The 8,464-nt window shown below is 40.1% G+C and overlaps 1 protein-coding gene across 1 annotated transcript in view; it reads left to right on the top strand.

Annotated features, from left to right (window-relative positions):
* Positions 1-8,044: 8,044 nt before the first annotated feature.
* srbd1 (S1 RNA binding domain 1) overlaps positions 8,045-8,464 on the top strand; it is a 66,875-nt gene continuing 66,455 nt past the window's right edge. Inside the window, exon 1 of the mRNA XM_071537310.1 lies at positions 8,045-8,146. The gene's annotated coding sequence lies outside the window, so the exon portion shown is untranslated. The remainder of the gene's footprint in view (positions 8,147-8,464) is intronic.

Raw genomic sequence — 8,464 nt, 5'->3', positions numbered from 1 at the left:
TGTTTACTCCTTTAGATATCTATAGTATAAATGTCTCTAGTTAATGAAATGTTAGCTGATAGAAAATAAAAGGATAACTTAGAAAAATAAATAAACATTTTACAGCAAAAAGCACTTTCACTGATTATTGTTTTGTTAAACTCTATCTACTGCAATACTTTGACCAGATGGTGATATGTTTAAAGTTAACATGACATAAAACCCCATAAGGGATATTAACTCTGTTGATAGCTAAAGAGCATGCTGGCCCTATGCTAGGCTACACAACAGAGTGGCAAAAATAATTCACATCTTGTCTATTTTTTAGTTGGCCTATTATAATATGAGTTGTGTTCTATTTTGTAAAAATGTTGCTTTTTTCCTGTTTCCAGGTACACTTAGTACTTATACGGACTATTGAATGTTGAAGTATTTTGTTGATTAAAAGAGTTAAAAATGACAAAAATGTACAGCTTTGTTTTTCATTATTATTATTATTATTATTGAAAGCCACCTAGGTTGATTGACAGGAAATGAACAGGAGCTGGGGGAAGAGGTGCCCCTCAAAGTTTATGAAATACTTCTGGTGTGCATCCAGAAAAAAAAGAAGAATAAGAAAAAAAAATCAACTCAAACTGTAGCAATAATTAACATGCGCAGACTTATTGTAAAAAAACATATTGTAAAATGTGGGCCTGGTACACACTGTAAAGTTTGTAAGCCTATTGTATAAGAAAATGATGTCCAATGAATGCCCTGTTATGAAAGGCCATTTAACTTAATTGAAACTTTGCTGTTCAGTAATGTTCACACACACACACACACACACACACACACACACACACACGCACGCATGCACGCACAGCCATATCAAGAGTTATTACAAAATGATCAATTTTGAAAAACATGAGGCTTTATATCCATGATAAGAATGTATTTGTTCTGACATGATTTCTTGCATAGTCCTTTATTAAAAAAACATTCTAGTTGGCTAATTTTTGTGGTGATTATATTATTTTGTAAATAAACTTTTTCCCTTTCCTCTCCCCTTTTCCCTATCAAAAAGTCATGTCATGATCCAATTCCGATTTCAGAGTTTTTGCACAGAATTATCATCCTAAGTGACATAACTGGAACCGTTTTATTATTATGTAATTTGGAAGGTGACTTGACAAGAGGTCATACTTTTCTTCTGATCATTGCTGAAGATATCGGCAACAAGAAGATGGTAGATTGGTTGTTTTAACACACCTAGACATCAAATACAGATTTACTGTTATTCTTAGCAGTAGCAGTAGTATGTAAGTAGTACTACATAAGTATTAGTTTTTGATGTTGAAGTGAACTGCTGTTTGTAGTGGTGGTGTTGTTATTTGATGGGTCAAGATTAGTCTGGTCTACATAGATGACAAGGCCATAAGTGCCTGATGTAGCCTGCTAATTTAATTCTTTTAGCTGTAACCTATTCTTGAAGATGCAGCTAGAGCACAATAACATACAACATACTAAAGCAAAATGGTGCTAAAGCAAAATGATGCTGTCAACAAGAAACAGAAGTAAGAAATTGACAGATGGAGACCCTAAGGTGAGAATTAACCTGAATCAAGGCTTCCTCTGTTTTTCAAGTGTTAAATCTTTAGGTGATCTGAATTTCACTCTTATCGTCTTTCCTCTGCACAGGACGAGACTGCAGACGACAACATAGCAACCCTATTAGTGTGGCCATCAACAATGAACTCATCAGAGAACTGAAAGCTGAGGGCCTCGCCCTTGCCAGGAAGATGGATGAGCAGGTGTTTTTTTTTGTCTTTTGTCCATTTCTGACTCCCCAATAGAGACTATTGATGTGTATAGAATAGATGTAAGAATCCTCAATCAACATTTTGATTTACTTGCCATTTTGTCACAGGGTGAGCAGAAAAAAGAGCAGAAGCAAAAGAAAAAGAAAGAGAAATATAAGAACAAGAAGAAAAAGGCAAGAGATTGTTTTTCTGCAATACATGCACATTTTTATAGTTTATTGTGCAGTGTTACTTAATAGACCTGTTCGTTCCCTTGCCATATAGCATTCAGATGAAGACTCTGATGACACCTTCCACGGCATTCCAGATATATTATCTGATGAAGGTAAACATTCACAGATAATTCACATTGTCTTCAATTCAGTTTGTACAGCTTGATTAACACAAAGCTGCATACAGTCAGTCAGTCTGCTAATTCCAGTGGTGGAAAGTAACTAAGTACATTTACTCAAGTACTGTACTTAAGTACAATTTTGAGATACTTGTACTTTACTTGAGTATTTCCATTTGATGCTACTTTATACTTACACTCCACTACATTTCAGAGGGAAATATTGTACTTTCTACTCCACTGCATTTATTTGACAGCTTTAGTTACTTTTCAGATGGAGATTTGACACAATGGATAATATAACAAGCTTTTAAAATACAACACATTGTTAAAGATTAAAACAGTGGTTTCCAACCGTTTCGGCTTTTGATGTCTTACAAAAAGCAGTGTGTAGTCGGGGTCACATTTCAGATGTCTATGAGTTGTTAACAGCTCCACTAGTGATTTTTCCCTCTATATTCACATGGTTTCATTTCAATAAATGTTCAAATGATCCAATATTTCAGCAAAAATCAAAGATTAGAGAAAAAGTTCAAAAACTGAAAACAGATTTGTGTATCAGAACTTTGTTTTTTCTTCTTTCCTCTCCCATTAATCATCTCACAACCCCTCAGATTTATCTGGTGACCCTTTGGAGGGGCCTGACCCCTAGGTTGGGAACCACTGGACTAAACTAGCTAACTGTATATAAAGTAGCCTAGTTCAAACTAGCTCCACCTCCAGCAGCTACAACAGTAACAAGCTGCTTACACACTGATGCTTCAGTATTAATAATCTAATGATGTCATATATAATAAAATATCAGTCAGAGGGACCAAACCACTACTTTTACTTTAATACTTTAACTACATTTTGCTGCTAATACTTATGTGCTTTTACTTAAGTAGGATTTTTCATGCAGGACTTTTACTTGTAATGGAGTATTTTTACATTGCTGTATTGGTACTTTTACTTAAGTAAAGGATCAGAGTACTTCTTCCACCACTGGCTAATTCCGGCCTTTTTATCTCTCTGAAGTCGACTCTGATATTGAATGGATGATGGAAGTCACACAGGAACAAGGGGGTAAGGCCATGCAAAAGCTTTCTATTATCACAATCACTGAACCGCAAAACAATGGCCCACTTTTATATTTCATCATCAATTTCACAGATGAGGAAGTATAAATGGGAAAGTGTACATCATCCAACGTTGCCTCTTCGTTCCAGGAGCACTCCAGTCTAAGGCGAGCAAGTCGCCAGGTCGGCCCACTCCTAGTAACACCTCGTCTCCACTGGCAGCCGTTACTGTGGTTCCCTCTAATAAGACAGATGACCAGACTGTTGTCCCTGCTCCTGAGAAGCATTTAACATCTCCTCGTCATGATGCTTCAGGATGTCAGCCCAGCCACAGCCAGAGGGTAAATGAGGAAGAGGTCTGCCTTACTCAAACAGACCCTTCATTGTCAGAGAATGACAAATCATCAGCTCATGAAATGGTAAGTAATTACTTTTACAGGTTTTACAGTGATGTGCAGCATTTTTATAAAGTTCTAATCTGAACTCTCCAGTGCTGAGAAGTCATGCTACAGCAGGATTTATCGTAATGTTCCAAATTTCTCATTCATTATCCTCAGGATGAGTATGAGGCAGAGGGAGAGGCTTGCTCTGTAATTGCTGAGAAGATCAAGGAACCTCCAGCTCTTTCTAGCTGCAATGATATTGGTGACCAGGTTGTTGATGAGCAGGCTGTCTCTCATATCTACAGCGATAGATGGTCAGAGGACAAACCCTTGCCCTCCTCTCACAGTGAGAAGCCATCCTTCAACAAACAGGTAAGATCGCCACCAATATACTTACAATTAATGAATAAAAAGGGCAGCATATAGGCCACATTGTTCGATCACCCTTTTGATTTAAATGAAATCTTGACCTGTGCTCCAGGTGGCTATGCATCCTACTATCCACGGAGGTGAGCTCGGCATTGATCATTCAGAGCTCGCTAGCATGAAGTCAGGCCTAAAGAAGGAGACTGCAGCTAAAATTACACAGCAGAATGTGTTGGAGGAGCAGCAATGTATAAGCATGACCCCTCAGCTGACGTCGAACAAAACAATTTCTGACCTGAAAGAAGAGCAAGGAAGGGACAACAGATTGGACGTCAAGCTGGCAGCTGCCCCATCACAGCACAGGACTACAACAGAGGATCTCCAGCTACCTGCCGAGAACCAAGCAAAAATCCAGGAGCTACAAGCACTAAACCACCAGCTGACCGTGAGACTGCAGAGAGAGATCTTAGAGAACAACACCCTCAGCACCAAAATAGAGTCTCTACTGGACAGTGATGAGAGAAAGACTGCTCTTCTTGAATCTGTAAACCTGAGAGCAGATGAGCTGGCCAATGAACTGTTTGAGGAGCACGAAAGAAACATTAGGCTCCAGGATGAAATTGAGGCTGCTCGTGCTGTACTAACAAAGTCCCACATTGAGCATGACCAGGCCATTCAGAGGCTACAGTGTGAAGGTCAGGCTAAGTTCAGAGAACTAGAGGAACAAAACTTAGTTACCAGTGATAAACATGCCCTGGCAGTTAATCACCAGAGCGTATTGTCACAGCACCAGGCTGAACTGGGTCACCAAGCAAGGCAAAAATGCAGTAGTCCCTCATTAGAGTTGATAGCTCCTTGGAAACAGGAACAGTCTTCCAGCTTTAAGTACAAGAGGTGGGGTAATCACTTGATGTCAATGTTCAAGGAACAAGAGCAAAAGAACAAAAAGCTTCAGAGGGATCTTGAAGTTGCCCTTTCAGACAAGAAGAATGCTGAGGATGCACTTGTGAAGCTAACTGGAGAGGTAAAATACATTACAAACCTCTGGAATGATCTTCGAGAGGCTGTTGCCAAAGAAAGGAGCCAGGCAGAGATACTCACTATTGAGTGTAAGTCGTTGGAAGAAAAGCTCTGTGAACAGACCATGGCCTTACAGAGCAGCCAAAAAGCCTATGAAGATGTTAACTCCTTCCTCCAGGCAGATAGACAGCTGGTTGTAGATGGCCAAGCAAACATCATGGAGCTACAAAGGCTAGTCAGTCAGCTAAACGAGAGGCCAGAGAAAGACAGCTCAACCAGACAGACCATGGCCTTGGCCCAAACATTGGAGACAGAGTGCCATGCTCTGAATCAGAAGGTCCAGGGGAATCACTCACTCATCAGAGAGCACCAGAAGCCCATCTCAGAGCACAATGCAGTGGTCTCTGAGCACCAGCATCTGCTTACCAGCAATCAAACTTTACACCTGAAGTACCTACAAGTCGACTACCAGCAGGTGGTGCTAGCTGGCCTCCAGTGTGAGAAGAATGAGATGAGAGAGCTCATCACAAAAAACAAAGCATTGTTGGAGTGCCCCGATTTCCTTTCTGACTTGCAGGTGAAACGTAACAGGCTGGCCGCTCAAGGGTCTGTGGAGCAAGAAAACAATATTAGGCTTCACAATGAAACTGAGTCTACATGCACAACAACGTCCCAGCATGGCCAGTTTATTCAGATATTGCTGAGTGACCATCAGGCTAAGTTCAGGGAACTAGAGCAACAGGTCTCCCAGCTAAAAGAGAGCCTAAATTCAGCAGTCACAGATAAACAGGCCCTGGCAGTGGATTACCGAAGTGTACTGACCAAGGAAGAACTGGATTGGCAAGCTAAACCAAGGTGTAAGAATGCCCCATCTGAGATGGTAGCCTCTCAGGATCAGGAACGGTCCTGCATCAAATACAAGCTCAGGGCGAATGCCTTCATGTCCAAACACAAAGAACTAGAAGAAAAGAACAGGAAACTCCAGACTGAGCTTAAGGCTGCTCTTTCAGAGAAAAGGAATGCTGTTGATGCCGTTGAAAGGCTTTCTGCAGAGCCAAAGGACATGACAAATCTCTACAACAATAATATTATTACAACTGTATAATATTATTATTACAATTATATTTTGTGGCCACACAAATACCTGGTCAGAAGATGTTTTCCATGCAGAATAATCAGACTGAATAAAAGCAGAGCAAGCATGTTAATTTGTTTATGCCAAAAGAATTCTTCCTTGACCTCTTCCTAATTATTTAACATGAGCTCTTTCATAATTTCATGAAAGACTTAGTTTTTAAGATGTAATTATTGGCCTTCAATCTTCGCTTTTCTGAATTCACTTCTTAAGGTTTGCGCATGGTCATTGAGCCAAGGCAGGAATTTTGGTTTGGATTTGGTTTTATTTATGTTCCTGCATGTTCATTTGCAGTGGAGATGCTTCGATAATGCGGATGCTTGGAGATACTATGAAAGTCTGTGAGAATTCAGAAGCAGCGGCTGAGTTAGGGAAGTGAGAGCAGACAGGGGGAAAAGGTTGGGAGTGGAGTGAAAGAGTAGTATGTCAAAACCAGTCGCCTTGTTGTCAGATATCTTTAGTCTCAATAATAAGTAAAAGCCAAAGCAAGAGCATTTCCAGATTGAACAAGGCTGAAGGACTCAAGGGGCTGCAGAAATTCAGTGGCAAATGCTTGAGATGGACAGCAGACATGGATGTTGAAATCACCAAATATTACATATTTAGTATTACATATTTAGGCTTGATGTGGTGAATGTGGTGAGAATGTGGGAATTGATGAAATCTTTGTTCAACCTGGGGTATCATTAGGGCTAGTTTTAGGAGCTGATTATTAGCCATTTGACTTGTGGTTTGACCAGCATTAGTATCCAACATACAAGGATACACATCTCTTAGTAGCCTGTGATCGAGGTCATGATATTGATTTTGACTTTCACTTTTCACATGGTGGCAATTATTATTTTCACTCACACTTTCTATTGTTTCCCTCACTAAAATCCACTAAAATCTATCATTAACAAGTAAATATCTTAAATAATTCATACTACATGGGGGATGCATCCCCTTTTTAACTTCCTGCACCGGTAATACCATACACAGTGTTTCCAAACAAATATATTGTATGTCCCTTAGATACTGAAGGTCCTTAATATGAAAATGCTTAAGATCTTACGGGACTGTAATTAGACTTCATTTCCACATTTTTTCCACCGTTCACGTACCACTATAGTGACACGAGGAGTGACTGGGGAGTGGGGCGTGAGTACATTTAGATCTGTAAGCCATATTTACATCCAAAGTTAGATCCACAATGTCCAACATGGTATGCATCTTAGCTCCTTGAGCCACAAGCATACTCCTCCCTCTATGTTTCCCTGAAAAAGACAGACACATGAGAGGATAAGATTGGTCAGAGTTGGTCAGACTACACAGTTTGTGGTAGCCCCTCCACTTCTAATGTATCATTAGTAATAATAACCAAGGAAAGCAAATACAGTAGGAGAGGATATGCTGTCCAATAACTTGTAAAGTTTCTTGAATTATTATTTATCTGAAACAAAAATGAGTCCCAGGTCCACTTCTTGTGGGTCCCCCCAAAGAGGTTACTTTATATTTTGTTGAGAATGGTTTCCTGGAAAAGACCAAATCTCACCTTTGGTTCCGGGTCTGAAAAAGTTGAACAATCCTGGGTATAAAAAGGGTATGAGGGAAAATAATGGCAGCTAATGTCTGGGCTTAGTGACAGATGCTATTTTTAAGGATATCCCAGGGCTAAGAACGTGTGCAGTGCGAGAAGCCCAAGAGAAAAATTGTACAGTACAAAAGAGATTAAAATACCTATTTTGGATAAGGTTGTAGCAATGGAAATAAGACGAGGCAAGCTTCAAACAACAGCTGCTGAGAGGGCCTGTTTAGCTATTTACCTATTTAAGTTACATCCTTGGAAAACTGTTTGGCGTGCGTGCGTGTGTATATATGTGCGTGTGTACGTGTGTGTGTGTGTGTGTATGTGTGTGTTTCATTTGCTCTGGCCCTTTAAGACTGTTGGGCTGCTGTGATTGGTCGAACCCAAAATGTTGCAGGAAGCACGGTCAGATGAGGTTTCGTGATGATACTGGCGCTAGCTTGCTTCACTACGATTCACAACGGCATACCTATAAACCAATTGAAGATTTTCAGCGCGACACAAGGTACAACTACTCCTAAGGTCGCCCCTCTCGCTGCCATTTGGGAAAAGTGTCCCAAAATGAATGTGCCACGTCACAGCGCTAGCTAGTTAGCTAACTTGAAGCGCCAAATTTGAAATAACAGCTAAGTTAATAACGATAACGCAAACTTTCACAAGTTCAGTTCAGCATATTCTGCTTCAGTTTATTCTCTCTTGCTGCTAAAGTTAGCACAGACAAGATGCCCTGCTTGCTTTCTGTTTAACGGTTATCTGCTGGCTAACGTTTGGTAGCTATGGTTACGCTTCCATCAGTCAATGGAACTGAACGCAGATTAGCCAA

The sequence above is a fragment of the Centroberyx affinis genome, unplaced genomic scaffold, assembly GCF_046629955.1.
Source record: "Centroberyx affinis isolate AG114_WGS23_722 - 3 ecotype Tasmania unplaced genomic scaffold, CSIRO-AGI_Caff_v1 ptg003015l_1, whole genome shotgun sequence".
In the NCBI taxonomy this organism is placed as follows: Eukaryota; Metazoa; Chordata; class Actinopteri; order Beryciformes; family Berycidae; genus Centroberyx; species Centroberyx affinis.
The sequence above is the reverse complement of the archived record's forward strand: the minus strand, read 5'-3'. Positions and strand labels throughout refer to the sequence as shown.